Raw genomic sequence first — 19,018 nt, forward strand, 5'->3', positions numbered from 1 at the left:
AATTTTATTTTTTTATTTTTTATTTATTTTTAAATTCTGTCGAATAAATAAATATGAATGTAAGATAAAAATTTCAAATATATTCGATGAAAATTTGTTTTTCTCATGAGATTTGACAAAAATTTTTTCTATGTCTTGGGTCTGTTCTTCATTAATTAAAGTAAATGAAAAGAAATTCTTGTCAATTAGAAAAAATTGGAAATAATAATTAAAAGAATTTTTTAGTGAACTTATTTTTTTGAAGAATATTCAAGTTTATGATATCACTTACAAAAATTTTAATGCATTTAATCCTTAATAAACTAAAAAATCTAAATAAAAAAAATTGGGTTTGCTAAAATACCCAATAATATTATGTCTTATGCTAAATTCAGTCAAGTTTTAATAAATGTATATATTTAATGTCACTTATCTTGAATGAAATATTGCCAATCATTTATGAAACTATTATTATTTAATATTAACTATTATTTAATAATTGATTAAAATGATTGAATTAAAATTTATTACAAAATTTTATAAATTCAAGATTTCATAAAAATTTTTAAATTTTAAATTTTTAAAAATTCAGAATAATAATGTAATGTTCTATAAGATTCTGAGTTTTCTCTAATTCATAAAAATCTTGCGCTTTTTTAACTTGCCTCTACTTATATATTATAGTATTGATGAGGCATATAAATGGTCAATAACCCCACAGATCAGCCTTTCTAATTGTGATACGTCAAACAAGAAAAATTTTTTGAATTGGGAACAATGCCGCATATAGAATTTATTAATAGGAAAATCAATCGGCTAGTGTTTCCTCGAGAATAGCACAATATTGATCATCGTTAAAATTGGCATGTCATCTTAATTCCCAAGATCTCGTTCGTACTCCACTCACGCTAAAGTGTTCTAATAAAGTGTTCTCCTAAGTGTTCTGTAAATATCTCTCTCAAAAACGACACTATTCTTTTACAACGTATATTCTTTGTTAAATATCTTAACAAAGATAATATTGTATACTTCTTGTAGCTTGTTTATTCTTAATATTTTCAATGTAATAGCTAATATGGTAATCTTATTTTAGAAACAATTGAATATATAATAATAATATAATAATAATAAATCTGATGTTTAAAAATTTATTGATTCATCTTAATAATTTATACAAGAAAATATGATATTTTTTAGAACATTTTTTGTATATTTTCTCTATGAAATACTTATTTTTATGTTTTATATCGAGACAATTAAAACAAATGTAATTAATTCTTGCATTTTAATTCAGCATTTTATGGGAAATAATTTCAAAAAATTAGAGCAAATATATAATGAATATTTTTTCTTTCATATTAAACATAATTTGTTAAATAAATAATATAATATATAATATAATATAATATAAGAACAATATATATTATAACGGTTTTAGATTTATTGATTTGTTAAATTATTTGTAACTGTTATATAATTGTCTAATATTATCTATAATTTTCTTTAAGTACTTGCAATTTTCAAAGTATCATATATAAAGAAATATTATCTTCTATATTATTTATTTTGCATTCCCATATGTTCGGATTTCGTGTTAATTTCAAAAGTTTCCAGCATTATCCGAAATAAATAAATCATAAGCATATTCCAAAAATTGCTAAATTCTTTTAATCAGCAAATTTTCTTTAACAACTTTTAATACCAGTAAATTATTATTTGTATTATTTATAAAATGTCTCAAATTCATTAAAAGTTTTTTTATCAAATTATTATTGGTACTTTAAATAATGACTTAATATGATTTTGAATCATAACGATATCTTACTATCTCTCAATAAGAGACATTAATTTGTTGATTTCTCAATTTTCTTTCCATTTTTGCCCATAATTGTTTTGTTGGGTTTATATCAGGATTTATTTTTAAAAAATATAGTATTTTATAAGATATCTATTATTTGATAATATGATGTATCTATTGTATATTTTGAATCATTGTTAAGTTAGAAAAAATAATTATTTTTTAATTTTAATTAAAAAGTATTTAATAAGTGATCTTTTAAAATATTCAAATAATATGTTTTGTTCATTATTTTTTCGATAAAAATTAAATTATTGATGTCATGGATAGCCATATATATTTCCATATCACAAAGAATCATTTTCGTGTTTAATCGTGTTTAATAAATTTTTTAAATTGAATTTCATATTTAATTTCCTCTATATCATAATGCATCTATTAATTAAATGTTAAATTTATTCCCATCTGAAAAAGTAACCTGTTCTCAGAAACTTATATTTTTATCAATGTATTTTTTCGCGAACTCTAACTATTTTATACGATTTTTTTTATTAATGATTTCTTGTATTCTATTTTGCTATGAAAACTTTTTTTTAATTTTAATTATATTCATTCATATTTTAAATATTTTAAATATATAATTTTAAATATTTTCGTTAAAATATTCTGCAAAAATTGTTAATTTTGGTTCATTAATTTTTTAATTTTTTTAAATTTAATTTCTCGAATGATTTTTTTTTTTCGATTAACTTTTTCAAAGCAGTTTTATGTTATTTAATCAGATTTAATTTCACATTTTTTTTATCAGATATTAAATTGTTGATTTACTTATTAACTAACTTTCTAACTTTGTGAATATGATTTTTGTTCAATATGACACTTGTATATTAATTTTTTTTCTGTTAGGAATTTTCTATTATTAGGAATACTTTGCTAGTTTTATAGTCCATTGTCAATATTAATATTACTCCTGACAATATTAATTGTATACTAATAATGCATGTAATATACATTATTATTGAGAATAGGGTTGACATTCAAAACAAATGTCAAATGTTTTTGCTGAAAATGATGTCTGGAAATTTGCAAGATCACAAGATCTTTCTTTAGTATATTTATCCTTCGGAAAATTCGATTTACAACATATCTGCAAATATTGAGTGCAGAAAAAATAAATCTTGAAATATGAATGTGTTTATCGTTAATAAATTCCTAAAAAAACTTTCAACTCAAAAATAGTCTCGTATATAAATCGTGTTATAAATTTGTGTTATAAATCGAATTTTACAAATTTCGTTAAAGATTCGAATGACTTTGTAAATGCTGACATGCTGTTGTAATAATATTTGTAAATATTTTGATTTCAACTATATTTGATTTACAAAATTTCTATAGATTAAATTAATAAAAAGTAACTTAAGCAGTTTTGATGTGAATATTGAAAAGGAAATCGTGTACTAGAATTATAGAATTATATAATTATAGAATTATAATATCAATGTGAAATGTAGATTGCAATTGTCCAATTAAATCTTTATTTATTCGAATTATGTATTTTTAAATTTTTCACGTTCAATAACGTATCTCTGCGTTATTTTCTACTAAAGTTTCAACACTTATACTATTAAATTTTTCATATAACGATAAAATTTTCTAGATATTTATACTATAAGTTCAATGACTAACAATGATCGAATACATTTAACTTTTTCGCTACGGGCGACTTCGCCGCGGCACTCCCGCTGTACCAAAAATATGCATGGTGCTCGAGAGATCGTCAGCGGCCGCGTTTATGTCTCATTGCAACTCGAATTGCTTTGACAGTGTTTATTAAAAAAAAAAAAAATGACAATAAAAATAAAATATTGATGCTGACATTTCCAGAAAAAAATACTCGAAATACAATAACTCCTAATCGCTCGTCATATCGTACAATATGCAGCATTTTATGCAGAATGACTATAGTCGCCGATACAAGCGAAAGGATTAAGTAATTCTAAAATAACTAACTTTGAATATTGCAGAAATGTGGTGCCTAAACTGATGTTACTGTTCGAAAGACCATTTACTACTATATAGGAACTGTATAATCGTTTATATTATGAGCTTTGAATGAATGGTGGTATTTTAACTCTAACTGTATGATTCTAACTGTATTTTAATGTAAACTGTATCGTCACTGAAATCTATCTGTATCTATTCTATATCTATTTTAACTCAATTGCAAGCCCGCTTAAGTGTTGGAAGCCTTGGTTTTTTCTTCAATCTTTGCTTTTTATGAAAATGTACACTGAGAAGGGACGAATCGTCGCGTTGGAGGACGGTTTCAGAGTTTTCGCGAGATCATGTCGCAACACGCAGGAGTCAGAACCTTTGCGCTCACGGTGGTCCATCACATGACGTGACTTGTAAAATGACCGTTGCTGTGGCATCTTTGCTTAAATCAAAGATCGGAAAATGTTACGAAAACGCGTTCATAAATTACTGCTACATCATTTGAGACACTCGGACTATTGAAAATAAAGGCCAGACTCAACCGCTTCACAAGCCCTGTTCTTAACAATAGTTTTGATAGTCACGCAATATAATTTTTACTTTTAATGTGTTTATTAACACAAATCGAAGATGCTTCAAAATTTACGGAATGAAATCAAAAATGATATAAGATGGCGATCATAACTAAAAATGATCTATTCTCGTTATTCCTTTTTTGTTTTTGCATGATATAATTTCTTTTTATTTCGGCAAAGATTTTTTCACAGATTTTGTTTGATGATTGTTTGTAGACTGAATTTTTTTTATGAATTTTAACGAACTTTATAATATGATTCCTTTTCAAATTTTAAATGGTAATAATTTAATAAATTATTCACTTTTATCAAATGCACAATTCTTTAATCATTTTTATCATCAATTTTTTAATACAAAGATAAAGCAATTATATAAAAGTGAAAGTACACATGCTATATATTTTACTAAGTTTCTATCGAATCTTTGTAGAAATAAGCTGTATTTATAAACAAGTGATAAAAAGTAAAAATATAAATTAAAGTGTTTTAGAATATTTAAATCGTTCAATATTTGAACGTATTAGAATAATAGCTCCTTAAATCTAACCTAGGAAAAGGAATTATAAAAAAAATGAAAAATCATTGATTATTGTGTCATTCAGAGTGATTTCTCTTAAAATATAGATGGTTAATTTCAAAAATTAAATATCTTTTTACAATACCTTATGCTGCAAAAATTGTGGAACTATTATAATATTCTACAAAAAAATAACCGATAATATTAGACTTTAAAAAAAATATATAATACTTCATAATATAGGATTATATAGTGGCGATAAATATACATCCAAAATACATCCAATGTTCATTTGTCATATATTTTATGTTTATATATACTTGAATACAAGAAAAATAATTATCAAAGTAATGTACAAACACTAATTTTAAGAACATTTGAATAGATATAAATATTTCCATTGTGTTTAACATTCAGATTCCATAGACAAATATAAACGAAAAATATAGAACAAAGAATAAATTAGAGTTCCTCTAAGTAAACTATGATAAAAACATAAAATATGGAATATACTTCTCAAGCAAATATATGTATTATATTTCCTCTTCAAAGAAAAAGGTTATGATGCAAAACATTATAAAAATATAGAAAAAAATATTTAGGAATCATTTAAGAAACACTAAGCTATTATAAATAATAGAAAGATACTTTACAAACGAAATAGATATGCTATTAGTTATATATAAAATATTATAGATAAAAAAAGATTATTGTTTCCAAATTTACCAATGATATTGTAATTTTTCCTAAAATCATCTATAAGTAAATATAAAAATATAATTGAAAAATTGGAAGATTTATTTCATAAATAAATATAATACAAAATAAACAGTAAATATTATAAAATTTTTATGCAGTATATTATTCTGAAATATTAATTATTTTGTATAAAAATTTCATTAAATTAAATTGCTTTATTATAGAATATAATTTATAAATTTTTACATATAATAATGTAATAAAAAAAAACTTGAATTCATACGAAATTTTGCAATAGTTGATTAGGATTACTTTAGAATAGAAATAATTTATATAATATATACATTAATATTTTACTAGCACAATTGACTTAATTCAAGAGCTTTTATACTATTTAAACAAAGCTTTTATACTACTTAAACAAGATCAAATATAAATCTGTCAATAAATAAAATAAAACACAATTATATAATATTTAAAATTAATAATATAAAAAGTATCTAAAAAAAATATATATATTAAAAAAAAATGTATGAAAATTTAACTAAATGTTATAGTAATCTGTAGATTAATAAATATTTAAAATCAATAATGAATATTTAAAATTGTTGTAATTTCTATTAATTAATATCGAATTAAGCATAATCTTATATAGAAATCAATAATTCAAATTTTAATATTGACTAACATGCTCTTTAAAAATAATGCTTATTATTTATATATTATTTATATAGATGGAAACAAAAAACAGGTACGTGCAATTAGTTTGCAGATGTTCTAAATTAGAAATCGTAAAACTTAAAAGTAATAAAATTTCTAATGACAATGCTGAATATTATTAAATGAAATTACCGATATATCTTTAAAATACATTGATAAGAATATTTTTATTTTTTTTTTATTCTTTAATATATTACAGAATCATGAGGATTTATTGTTATCGAAGTATATTTAATATTTCAAAATATCAAAATAAATACTAAAATTAATTCATATACATATTTTAAAAAGAGAGTACGTCTTTTTTTTTATTTCTTTTATTTTATTTTGGACAAATCTATAAAATTTTTCTATAAATATTCCATCGTATTGGAATTTAATATATTTAACGATGATCATTTCGTTAATAACTAAATTAAATATTGAAATTCATAAATAAAAAATGAATGTCTCTTATATGGATTTTTTTAAAAATTACTAAAAATCAGCAACTAGAAAACAAAAATATTTGTAAGCAATAAGGTCTTATTATGTAAAAATATATTTCTTTTTAAAATTGTTAATAGTAATAAATTAATATTATACGCACTTTCTTATAAACTTATTATCATCAATCAATATAATTCTAATTATTATAGCTATCATTTTTATATATATGATATATATATATTTTTATATATATTTTATATATATTATTTATATATGAGTATTATTATAAGAAATGCAAATTTAGACAAATAATAAAGAAATATGTATTTAATAATAACTTCAGTTTAAGAATTAACTTTTTTATGTTTGTTAATGTACTGATAATATGCTGACTGGTTTAAATCGATAGAATTTTATTATTATTTGTTGAATGCTGATAAAAATATTTGCTAAATGTATGAATGACTTTTAATGTCGAAAGAAAAAAAAAAGAATATAGAATAGATTCAAAAAAATTTACTTGATTTGTACAACTATTTGTACTATTTGTACGTCATTCTTCGATCATCAAAACTTTATTATATAAAATACAAAATTTTAATTAGAAATTACAAAATTTGTAAGCTTTACTTTATAAAATGAGCGGATACTAAACAATTAATTAACAAAATAAAATATAAAGTAAATGTATTAATATAGTGTGTTTTATATATATATATATTAATACCTAATATATATACATTTATATTCATATATAAATACAGATCAGATTATATACAGACTAAATATAAATATATTTAATCTGAAAGAAGGCAACTTCATATATAAAATACAGATCAGATTATATATCAGATTAAATATAAATATATTTAATCTGAAAGAAGGCAACTTTATTTTCACAATTAAAAAACAATCACATACTTTTGATTTTTTCGTTTTTAGTAATATAGTGATATATATATATATATATATATATATATATATATATATATATATTATATATACATGATATATATATATTATTATTATTATAATACATACATATAATATATCATGTATAAATATATAACAGAATTATATAATTATATATAATATATATAATAATTCAATAATTATCAAAATTATTTTATAAGAATAACTTGAAAACTAATGACGACTGATTATTAGTATAAAATTCGCTTAAAGATTTTAATAATATATTTCAAAGTCATTGAAATCGATGATAACATAATTTTTTTTTATTATAATTGAAATTGTATATATATTTTTATAGCTTGATAAATATTTACTATTAAATCTTATTAAATCTTATTAAATCTTATTACATGCATTATATCACATCATAAATTATTCTTAAATCATATATCTTAAATTATCTTAAATTATATAAAAAATTAAAAAATATGTATACAAAAATATGTATACAATTATAATTATAATTGTATAATATAAAATTAGAAACACATAATGTGTTATGATATACATATAATATATACATGTAAGATATGAATTTTATTCTTAAAAATATATCGATTCAAAAGTCAAAAAGTTTAAATATTTAATTTATATTTAAATTTTATTTTGATCAGAAGAATTATGTAATCTTATCTTGTAAATTTAAGAGACAACAGATTTAATTTTGATAAAATGCAACTTTATTTAAATTTTAATAAATAATCATAAAAATATTAATTTTAATAAATAAAAATAAAATCAAAATATCTTTATTTTTAATAAAAAATCTTTTTTTTATTTAATGTTTATTAACGTTTTTATTAAACGTTTATTTCTTTTTAACCGAATATTATGATATTTTTAACAAAAAATGCATATGCTCAATGCATATTTTTTAATGAAAATAATGATAATATGAAAAAAAATCAACGCGAATTAGATTTCAATAAAGAAAAAAAAGGGGGGGGGATTTAATTTTAAGAATAGATTTTTACAAATTCAAGAATATAATGTTTATAAATGCATTCAAACATAATGACTTATTAAATCATGAAAACTTTAATTTGAAATTTTTGTATTTATTAAATTTAGGTTTAGAATATTTATTTTGCTGCATTCATACAGTTAATATATGGCTCAATATGTATGATTATCTAATTTAATAATTCATCATTTTATTTCATTATTTCAGAATTTTTAACTAATTTTTAAAATTTTTTGATAAAGTTGATACTGATAGTTGCAATGAATATAAGAATCAGACAAAATATAAGAATTGAAGAATTATTTATTTATAATATATGTTGATATATAATTTTTATTTTATATATATATTTAGCAATCTTAATATGAAATAGAAAATAAATAACAAAAAAATTCAATAAGAATTGTTTTTGTTATTTAATAAATATAGAATAAAAGCAAAAGATTTTCCATTATTTTAAAACTTTAAAATGAGAAAACATATTAGATATATATTATTATTATATTTAAATATAATATATTATTATTATATTTATATATTGTACTTTTTAAATAAAATATATTAAATAGAAATGAATTTGAAAATTAATATAAAAAAAACTCAACTAAAAACGTATTGAAATTATATAAATAATTTTATTATATTATTTATTATAAATATTTTGTTAACTAAAACTAAAAAGTTAATTAGGTTACTTTATACAAAATTATAAAACTGTTTTAAAATTATAAAATTATAAAAAAATTATGGAAATTAAATAACTTTGATAAGATAGATAAATTTGATATGATAAGCATTTTATAAGATATTCTTCTTATTCTCTTTTTGTAGGTAAAAGCATTTTGAAGATTTTAAAATTATTTTACTTTTTTTTAAATAGAATGATTTACTTTTTATATCATAAGTTGATAAAATATTAAATTCTAAAAATTATTAACCATTATATGTTCTAGATATAATATATAAGTTATACTTATAAATCTAATAGAGATATTAATGAAATATTAATGAAATAATTCTTAATAGCTGGAAAGTTAATTCTTATTAGCTAGAAGTTAAAGAAAAGAAATAGATGTTAGAATTGATATCTCTTAGTTTCAACAGTATAATTTTTTTTTTTTTAATGAAGAAATAGCATTTTTAATTATTTGCAAAACTGTATCACATTTTTCTTGAATTCTTTATATTTTCTTGCGTTGTTCGTAGATTAAACATTTAAAAAATTTTTTTTTTAAATTTCTCACAAATTGAAAAAGTTTAATAGAAAAAATTTGATGAATGCGAAGATTTAGCCGCGAAATTTTTCTATCGATTAGAAAATTGTTTTTATAATGCTTGTAATTCTTTTGTATAATATGTAGGATAACAATTAAAACTACATGATTTGTTAATATTTTTTGAAATTTTTTATTCGTATTAATTTTTGAAAAATTTTTGAAAAATATGTAAAACATAAATGTTCTTCAATAATATAATAATAATAATGGCAATAAACATCGCAATTAATTTTGTAAATTATATTATATTTTCATATTTTTCTGTATGATTATTCTATGTAGCTACAACGAAATAAACATATTAAAACATGGAGTTAATAATTATATTATGTTATTATTAAATGTAAATTTTTATATTTAATATAATTTTTGCTTAGTTTAATTTAATTTAATGTAATAATTAAATATTTACGGGCAAAATTTTTTCAAATGCAGATTTCATACATGATGAGAGATTAAATAATTTGATTTCTGTTTTGATCTATACTTTACCTATATAAGTTATAAATATAAAAAAATAATATTTAAGTCAAAAGAAATTATTAAAAAAATTAATAAAAAATTTGTTAGAATTTTTTGAATTAATAAAATGTTCAAAAGTGATAGTGTCAATTAAATTATTTTATTTCTAAAAAATTTCCTCGCGAGATTTATAAAGATTAATGAAATTATGAATCCATTATGTTTTCATAAAAACTATCTTGTGCATAATCTATTGATACTAAGTGTTTATTATCGAAAATAAGATAAGTATGTTCTTTTTGAAAGTTGATGAAATTTTAATTTTTTGTATTTTTTAAAATTTTTTTTCGAGATATCATATTTATCTCGAATATCTTACATGAAAAGAATGAGATTTACGAATTCCATTGACAAAACAGATGATTGAACTATCATTTTTAATAAAATGATCACTTATATATTAATTGTATCTTCAAGTGATTATGTGAAAAATTTAAATGTGCCTCGAATAAAAATCGATTTTAACAAGTAACTTAAAAAGCACTTCGACTTTAAGAAAACATGCAATTAGAAATGATATTTTAAAAAGAAACATGTTGAAAATATAAATGTTGCAGTGTTTTCTTGATTGATTCTGAAAAATAAGTATCGAATTATTTGAAAAAAAAAGAAAAAATAAAATCCTTTATATTTTAATATGCATTTTATTAAATTATCTTACTTAACATGAAAAATTTCTTAAAAATTAATTATCACAAAAAAAACGACAGAGTAACAATTCAAAACTATTATTTCTGAGTCTAAAGTCTCATTCCAATACATTTTCGATAAATGTTATTATTACCATATATTACAATTTGTTTTTAAATATTTAAAGTAATTTTCAGATATGTTTTTTATCATAACTGGTATTCATTTATAATAACCTTCCAGTCATACTTATTTATTCCTGTAAGCGCTTCCTTCATTGTTTTTGACTCTTTCTTGTAATTGATGATAATTTTTAAAAAATGGCTTATATCTAATCTTCTCATACTTTTCTGATACATTTTCATTATTGTTTTTTTTTTCTCTTTAAATATTAATTTGATCATTAACGATGCGATGCAAATATATGAATATTTACTAGATTTCACCGTACTTTCTCAGATCAAAATATTCATTAAAATGTGGCACATGTGAAGAATTTATATTTTCCTAATGCGTCCGATATTTTTGTATTGTGCTTTTTATTCTTCAACAACATGCCTAACTCGTGCAATTTATTTTGCATGCCGGTGAAATTCGTTTCATTGTCTAAGACTATTGTTTTGCATATTGTTTTGTAAGCTATAAATGTGCATAAGTAATTTACAAATGCCTCTATGGTAAGATATATAATTAATTCCAAATACTTTGTAATGCAAGCATACAAAAAATATATAAGAATAATTTTATCATGAGTCAAAAATTATGGGTCAAAAATGGATTCGCATCAGATAAGAATGACTTGTTTCACAAATATTGATTCATTATATGGGTTGATATTTTGTCCTAAAATTTAAAACTTTATTTTCTTATGACTTGTTTTAGCGAGGATTTTTATGAGTTAATATTGCTCTTGCAATGATGTCATTATCTGATGACATTTTATAATTTATTTGTGTCTTATCATTAAATCTATAATCAGATGTTTCATCAGCAATATAATGGGATATCTTTTTTCATATTGTATGGGCGCATTTCATAGTCTGATAATTCTATCTTTAACTAAAAATATATTCAATGGAAATAATTTGTTTGATTTTTTATGATTTTATATAATGATTTATTTGTTTTAAGATAATAATTTCATTAAGAAAATCTTCTTTTAAATGATGCATTCTACAAGTGTACGTTAATTTGGCAATCGTCAAAATACCAAATTCAAATTTTTACTGAAACTGATGCAATAAATTTTTATTGAATAGGATGCGGAACAGAATGTGAAATCAGAATATCTTTTCAGTAAGCCGTTTTTCTATCTGCAAATAAAAATGAACTGTTTAAAACAAAAAATATTTATTTTATATATTTTTTTATATATTATATATTAACCATATATTATTACATTATAATTATTTTATATATTTACCACAAAAAGACTTGTTTATTTTTATTGATATAATTGATGAATTTTCAGTAATTAATTTTTGATATTTTTGAAAGAATGAAACTAAAAATAGATCCTCATATCAAAAGATAATTGAACATAGCGCTCTCGCTCTATTCTATATATCAAGACTCGAATAAAATAGAATAATTTCAATTAAAATATCAATTATTATTACATATCAAACAAATAGAATTTTTTTTTGATTGGAAGATTACGTTATGCTACAATGCTATAAAATTATTATTCTATTTTACTTTATCTTTATATATTATCGATTTTTTTCTCAATCAATGATCACAATTTACACAATGGCAGGAAAAGTAGAATAAAGTAAAAATGTAAATATTATAGTCATCTGACGAATGCACAATATCTGATAACCTTTACAATTATCGATTATAAAATATTTGGTGCGCAAATATGAAATGGTTATTTTTGAGTTTTTCAAAAAATATATGAAAAATGTATTCACATTATTATATTATTATTATAATTTGAAAAATATTAAAGATTGAATGATTGATGAGAAATTATCGAATGAGTGAAATTCGAGCTTCAAAAATTATTTCTGGCTGCTTTTGCTTAATATTCTCTTATGATGTATTTGCAACTGTTATAGACTATTTACATTATAACAAATGTTTAAATTATTCTTTGATATTTCCACTCTTTTCTATTTTTTTTCACATTTTTTTTTCATATTTTCATTATTATTCATTTATTTATTATTTAATAGTTACATCTTTTTAATTTTTTATATTTTTTAGTAGAATATCTTATCAAATATTTTAAACATTTATAATATGTTTTTTTAAATAGCTTCATAAAAAAATTAAATGATAATTGAAAATAGTTAAATTAAAATTAAAAAAAAAATTAAATCTATTTATTAATCCAACTATTTTGATAATTTCTGTTTAAATATGTGTGACAATTCCAGAATTATTGAAGCATTATCTTGTTGAAAACATTTTTTTTATTGTATAAATAACAGATATTTATATATATCATATAAAAAGAACAGATAGATCGAATTCTAAAAAATTGTAATATTTTGATCCTATGATCTATTTATCAAATATTAAATATTTATACTGTGTTGTATTTGATTATTATTTTTGAAATAAATTTAGAATGTGTTCGAATTAAAAATTTTGAAATTTTAAATTTATTCTCTGAATATATTTCGAACAGATGCATAAGGATTTTATTTAGTTTCTCAAACGCCTAATATAAGATACATGCTTGTATTAACCAAGATCTTATAGAATATGAAATCATTTGAGATTTTATTTTTTCGTCTAGATCTCGTTAACCATATTCTATGAATAAATTTCTTTATTTTTGCCGTTTGCGGAAGAGAAGAAGATTCAAACTCGATTGGTTGGTTTATTGTTACGTATACAAAACGTAATATATTGGCAGTTATATGATCTTCAATTACTCGTTCAAGCAAAATTAGTTACTAGAAAAATTATAATTGTTTTCCTGTAGCCGGCTAGTTTTGTTTCCTAAAAACGACCATCGATATTTAAAACAATATTCAATTATATTAGAATTACAAATTCGAGAATTTAGATATTACATCTATGCTCCACTCATGAAGTTTGAAATCTTCAGCTACTTTCAACTCATCTATATTTCGGAAATTTTCTAATTCCTTTAATTTGGTCTTGAAATTATCTATCTTCTTATTAAAAATGAAATAGCTAATATAAGTTGTATTATCATTTCTCAAAGATATATAGAAAATCACTGCTTCGTTCATGATGTAGAACAAAGCATATATTAGGAATCTATATATCAAAAACCTCGTATTAATAGATTTTATCTTGTTAACTTTTTTCTCAAAGTAGATTTGATATAATAGATCGTGGGCCATACTAATCATCATTCTCAAATTTTCAACAAAGTTTTCTTTTATCTTTTTGCATATCTGATCTTTTATGTTTCTTCAAGTTCTATATCTGTGCAGAGAAAATTAAAATTATGAATTTATTTTATGTAACGCGACATCATGCTACAGTATATTATGTTTTAGATTTTATGTTTTATGATTAGATTTTCTAAAGTTATGCCTTTGACTGAATTTTCGAAATTTTTCGAAAACAGTAACAAATCATTTCGTAATGCAAATCTAATCACCTTATTTTAGTGAATCAATTGAATTTTCATTGCAGTTTCATTAGCTTTTATTACAATTACGATACATTTTCCTTGCCCTGGTTATAGGCATTTTTATAATTCTTTATATATATATATAATTCCTGCATAAAAATAATATATATATATATATATATATATATATATATATATATATATATATATTCATTTTCAGTGATACTGTTAAGATTATTAATTTCGAAGATCATTTTTCTAATGTTTTTGTTCTTCTATGATTTTTTTTTTATTATAATAATAAGGTTTTATTCTCATTAAATGTTTATAGTTCAAGAAAATTTTTCTGATCTAATTTTATATATCAATCACATTTTTTTACAATTCTTTAATGCATTTATTCCTTAGTACTTTAACATATGAGCTCCTCAATTGACAAATGAATTAAATCCCTTTTCTTAATAATATAAAAATTGGACTTTCGTGTAATATCGTACAAAAAATTAAATATATAATATAACTTTAGTATAACCAGATAAAGAGAAAGAATAGTAATTATATCATTATAACTTAAAATAAAATCCATGTTTTTTTCAATAGTAAACAAACAGTAACGAATAATGAAGTGTCATCATTGCATTGAATTGTGAGAAAGTGATTTACGCTATATAGCTATTAATATATTAATATATTAATAAATAATATATTAATAAATAATCATAAGTTACACAAATGTTATTTTTAATGTACTACAAATATATTGTATTAAAAAAACTTATTCGTTACTGAATTCTTTATCAGTTTCTTCAATTGTATTGATCTTTAATGCTTAAAAAATTGTATGAGGGATAAATTCCAGCAAATCTAACATGTCCTTCTTTTTGGCCGCAGAAATAAGATGCACAGATAGATATAAATTTTTCTACATTATATTTTTCAACTCTAACATTGAATATGTAATATTTTAAATTCAATATCCACAAAAATTTTAATTTTATGAAAAATATCAAACTGTTTTTTCCGTGTTCATAGTGTAACTACTGAATGGTGATCCAATTTGCATTTTGCAGTAATTTCAGTGGTGTTGGAACATTTGATGACCGTCTATTTCTTGAAATGCTGCTATATTTTTCAATGGAGTTCGAGATGAAAATCAAATGAATCCATTTCACCGCCAGATTTTTAGTAAAGAACGAAAGCGTTCCATTTGCTAAATCTAAGAGATGAAAGAAAATCTTTTTATAATATTTTTTGCCTCTTTTTTTAAGCACAACATAAGAAGATAGCTGTTAATTGATGCGATCAACATATGGTTATAATCCACAAGTTGCGGCTTTTTTTATTGTTCCTTTGCGGGTCTTTATATTCATCATTGATAGACTAATGAGAGATATCTTTCTTATTTTTCCATTTCATTACACATACTTTTCTTCTCTGAAAAGCAATTGTTTCTCCAATTTTTAATTTTCTACTTTCCAGTTCTCTGAATATTTTTTTTCGTGATACGCGTAATGTTCCATAATCATCAGTTTTATTTTTTATCAATAGATCAGCTAGTCCATGTGAATTATAAAAATTATTCATCATCAAACAATATCCTTTATTCAATAATGGTCTCATCAAAATCATCACCATTTGCGATGATGATTGAAAAATTGAAAAATCTTCAAATTCTTTGCCTAGAATGATATTCTTATCAGTATAAATTATAAATTATAAATACATATAAAATTATAAACATAACCACTTTTTGATTCATATAATAAATACGTTTTATGCCGAATCTGGCTCTTTTGAGTGAAATGTATTTCACCCATCCCAGACGAAGAGTGATTTGCTGGATCAAATTCATCATTTTGAAAAATGTAGAAATTGTTTTATCACTTCAAAGTTTCCCAGTCATACGCTCCTCAAAAAAATGGTATATATAATAATGAATTTTTTTCTAATAATGACGATATTCTGGTTTTCTTACGATACTTTGCAAAAGTATAATATTCAGAAATACTTTGATTTTATTTGAATTTGTGTTATACCAAGAAGTCTTTTCTTTGCCTCGCATATGACTTTTTGCATACCTATTTGTCTTATTCAATATATTGCATTAATTGTTCATCAAAATAAAATTTATTAAGAAGAAATTTAGGCAAATATAATCGCTAACATCAATATTTTTTATACCAAGAATTTCAGTGAAGGCGAATGGAGATGAAGAAATATTTTGTTGTACTCGAAATCGAAATTGCTAAACTAAAGCAAAAATATCATCATCACTATTTTCTTCTTCTGACATAGCATCAATCTCTGAATCACTGCGTTCTAAAACTACTGTGTTCTAAAATTTCATCTTCTGAACTAAATAGCAAGTCGTGATTACTTTCCATGTTCGGTAATAAAAAATAAGTGTAAAAAATATAAACGACCTCGATGTTAATGGTAGCAACTTTTTTCGTGAGAGAAAATAAACACCGACATTATCTAACGAATATATTCAATTGTATTTACATAGAAACTGTTTTACGAGTTAATTCGGGCGTGGTTAAGTGGTTAATAGCGTCTTGATTACTAATTTCTGCATTTACTTTAATTTTATATTCATCACATCTCTTGCATGTATCTTTCCGTGATGCTTTCAAATGAAGATTAAAACGCGTATTAAATATATGGCGATACGTGTTCTTCTCTTTACTGATAACATGTTTAATTCAGAGCATTTTTCTTTATGTAACATATATATTTTCCGAATATTGAGATTTTCATTTAGATACTGTTGTTTTGAATTGTGTTCAGTTTGTAAATATAATGAGATACATTAGCAGGAAAACTTTGAACATGATCACAAACATTTTTAATAGTATCTTCGCTGAATTTACGCGGATTTAGTGCTTTACTTCTATCGTCATTTTCATCAAATTTTGCATGTTTTTTTATAGCTCTGTTTATGCGTCTCTCATCATTGACAAAAAAAAAAATACTTTTTACATACAAAAATAATAGAATCATCAATATTGGGTAAACAATATACGTTATTGTTACTTTTTATATATCTACTTTCATCTCATAGTCGTCTTCTTTTTGTAGGTATACTTTGTATACATACATAAAGATATGCATTTTGTGCTTCAAAGGATTCTATTTTCCAAAGATTATAGAAGTGATTCTTCCGTGTTTCTTCATCAATTTTGCCTGTACATTTTTTCTAGCATTCACAATCTTTGATTTCAAACTTTTTTGCAGGAACTACATTATTGTTCCGGTTTATGTATTCTGCACTCAAATTACGAAGTCGTTTTGCAATATTCTTAGTCCAACTATCACTATTTTTTACACTTTTCCAACTTTCTGTAGGATTTGCGTTAACGTTATTCATTTTAAATGGATATAATATAACACAATGTTACTAATACGGAAACTAATAAGATACATCGGATATTGTGTCAGAACTAATAGGAAAACAAAAGCCGAATAGTGGAATTTTTAGATAATAGAATAATTACTTTCTTTTATATTAAATTTCATCTATTTAAATAAAAATGAACAAAATGGATAGTTTTTTTCAATATCTAAGGGTCCCATATCTTTTTAGCCGCTAGGTCACATAAATCTTTTATTGTAAGCTGCGTAAAATTACATTCCCATTGCACCTCAAACCATCGAACCATCCACCATGTATTCTTACTAATTTCGTTGCACTTTCACCATTTTCAAGATTTTTTTTGTATTTCTCTTCAAACTACATGTACACATTTGCCATTGAGATATCGTTCTCTGCTTTAGATTGAATTGATATGATTTGATTACGTTTAACTGGCCGAACATAGGAAAGTATTTACTATATATGTATTGTATTTACATTGTAGCCTAAGTATGTTGTATGTAAACATAGCTATGAAATATTGTACGGATAATAGAATATTATTCGTCCGTATATAAGAGGATACTCTATTATACTAAACAATTCTAGAAGTTAATGTAAACATGAATGATCCTCATCGATTTTACTAAATACGAAACGATTATCGCCTATACATATACCAGTTTTCTTTAATTGAATGTAACAGTAAAGTAAATCTATATGTTCTGTGAAATAATGGAATAAATTCAAGAGATTGGACTTATGCCATTATTCAAGATATTTTTATAGTCACTTCATTCATAATGTAAAATTGATTCTTATTTTTTATTAAGATAAAACAAAGTATACACAAGTTAATATGTTAAATAAAACAAGTATTCTTAATATTTACTATTTTTGTAAAAACTCCATTTTTCATAATTTTGGACTTATGCTACTTGAACTCACTAAAGCTCATATGTCTTAAATTTATCTCTAATTCTTATTTTTTAATCCTGTATTTTTTTTTCTTCTCTAGTTT

The 19,018-nt window shown here is 21.9% G+C and overlaps 1 protein-coding gene across 9 annotated transcripts in view; it reads left to right on the forward strand.

Moving 5' to 3' along the window:
- Window positions 1-19,018, forward strand: part of LOC100864971 (uncharacterized) — a 113,809-nt gene that overhangs the window by 14,535 nt on the left and 80,256 nt on the right. The window lies entirely within an intron of this gene.

This window comes from Apis florea, unplaced genomic scaffold (assembly GCF_048593485.1).
Source record: "Apis florea isolate Af1SG1 unplaced genomic scaffold, ASM4859348v1 contig_3391_pilon, whole genome shotgun sequence".
NCBI classification, from domain to species: Eukaryota; Metazoa; Arthropoda; class Insecta; order Hymenoptera; family Apidae; genus Apis; species Apis florea.